The 2392-nt window shown below is 44.0% G+C and overlaps 1 long non-coding RNA gene across 1 annotated transcript; it reads left to right on the forward strand.

The window, feature by feature from the left end:
- The first annotated feature begins 988 nt into the window (after positions 1–988).
- On the forward strand, positions 989–1796 carry LOC117244005. Its single transcript, XR_004496287.1, has 3 exons — positions 989–1035; positions 1156–1208; positions 1572–1796. It is a non-coding gene; the product is annotated as an uncharacterized LOC117244005 (long non-coding RNA).
- The last annotated feature ends 596 nt before the right edge of the window (positions 1797–2392 follow it).

The following is a 2392-nucleotide window of genomic DNA, read 5'->3' on the forward strand; positions in this document are numbered from 1 at the left end:
TTCTCCAGAGAAGCTGAGGGTTCCCCATCCCTGGAAGTGTTCAAGGCCAGGTTGGATGGGGCTTGGAGCAACCTGGGATAGTGGAAGGTGTCCCTGCCCATGGCAGGGGCTTGGAATGAGATGATTTTTAAGGTCCCTGCCAACCCAAACCACTCTGACAATTATGAGACTCGATATTTTGCAGAATTTTAGAGTAATAAAAGTTTCAAGTCAAAATCTACCACATGTGTAGTTTTGGAATAAATATTGGCTGTTGTCTGCCTGCAGCTCCAGCCCTGAAGGAGGCCTGAATTCCAGCACCCAGGTTCACACACTGAGATTTCAGATTTCGGTCTCTGTTTGGTATGTTCTGCCTGTCTGTGAGGGGTCTGGCCTCCCACAACAGTCACCAAAAAGGAGATGCCAGAGGAGACAAATGTTTTAACACCTCCTACAGTGTTTAATTGATTTCAGTTACAGCTGGATCAGGGAGCTGCTAATGGCCTGTGAAACCATCAAGAAGAGAAGTTTAATTTGAAAAAAAAATGTCCAAGGGCTGCTTGATGCCCTAGTTGAACAAGTGGATTTTAGGGGTGAGCTTAGGTATCATTTGTAACATTAGTAAGGAGCAACTCCTGCCATACATCTGCAGGCTGCTGGTCACTGAGGGTCACTGGGCATTTTCAGCTATTTGGTGTACCTTAAAATACCTCAGACATCCACAAGAGAGTGGTAGATAGAAGTGGCTCCTCATAAGTGGAGCTTTAATCTAATGAGAAGCAGCTGAGGGAAATGGGGCTGTTCAGCCTGGAGAAAAGGAGGCTCAGGGGAACCTTGTTGTTCTCTACCACTCCCTGACAGGAGGGTCCAGACAGGTGAGGTTTGGGCTCTTCTCCCAGGTTACAAGTGGTAGGAGGAGAGGAAATGGATTTCAGTTGCACCAGGGGAGGTTTAGATCGGATATTAGGAAAGGTTTCTTCACCAGAAGGATTGTCAGGCATTGGAATGTGTCACCATCCCTGGAGGTATTAACAGATATTTACAGGTATTTAACAGGTGTGTAGATGTGGCATTTAGGGTGAACCCCTTTAATGCTGGATGTGGCAGGGCTGGGATAATGGCTGGACTCAAAGCTTAGACGTCTTTCCCAACCTAAATAATGCTGTGATTCCATAGGACACAGGACATATGTGAGATCTGTGGACCATGCAGAGGACTCTGGAGGGCAGGTGAGACACTCTAGCACATCTCAAATGACTTGCTAAGTTATGCATGAGCAGCTGATTCAATCTCCAACAGGGATCCTCCACAAATCAGCTATTCCTGTGTCACTATTTTAATTTGGCTAACCCCGGAGGAGAAGAATGTGGGTCTGAATCTATGTTCTTGTTTTTAAATTCCTAAACCTACAGAGCCTGAGATGCTTTATTTGAAGAGTCCCCACTAATTTCTGCCTGAATCATGCCAGTTTGTCATGCTGGCGTTTTTGTGCTGTGGGGAGGAAGAAGTGTGAAGCACAGGGCAGTCTTAGGGATATAAAGTGATATCACATACTGTTTTTCATTGAAATTGCTCTATTTCCTGGTGCATAGCAAGGAAACCACCGTAAAAATCACCACCCAGAATCCAGAATGTCATGGCTTGTGTGCACCTGTTTACAGAAAATGGTGAAAGACACAGATTGCTTCACTTATTGGACTACTGTGAAGTCCTTGCATATTCTGGCTTGAAAATTTGTATGAAACCATCCAGAAAAAAGGTTTAGATGTGACAGATTTATGTGGAATTGAAAAGCATGACAGAGAAAACTCAAGAAAACCAAGAAAAAGATCAATAAATGAATTTTTTTTTTTCCAATAGTGTACAATTAAGACTAAAAATGCAATAAATTTTGAAAAAAAGGTTATCCATGACATGGGTAATATTTCTTACATGGCTCTGGACACCTAGGAGGTGGTGTCGAACTTCTTGCTGCAGGATTAGAAATAAATAATAAGCACCAGATGAGAAGCATTTCACTCTGGTGAGGGGCTTGGCACTTGTGTCCTTCTCTGCCCCTGTCACTGGCCCCTTGTCAGGGGTGGCTCTGGGACTAGATGTGCCTTATCTCGATGCAGAATAAAAAACCAGAACAGTTTCCTGGTTCAGGTGAGAACCAAGGGCATTTTACATCCCTCTTCAGTGTTCTTTAGGTATAGTGAACAGTTCCTGCCTGGTGGGAATGTTTTGACTGCAGATTAGGTGTGCATGGGAGATGGTAAATGCTCTGTCAAACACAGTGGATGAGGGCTGAATAAAACACCATGGGAAGTGAGGAGCACTGCATTGATGAGGAAGTGATTATTTGACCAAGAGAGAGCTTAATTACTGTTGTAACTTTTGCACATTCCCCTCACCTTGTCTTGTTCCTTAG

The sequence above is a fragment of the Parus major genome, chromosome 3 (genome assembly GCF_001522545.3).
Source record: "Parus major isolate Abel chromosome 3, Parus_major1.1, whole genome shotgun sequence".
Lineage (NCBI taxonomy): Eukaryota > Metazoa > Chordata > Aves > Passeriformes > Paridae > Parus > Parus major.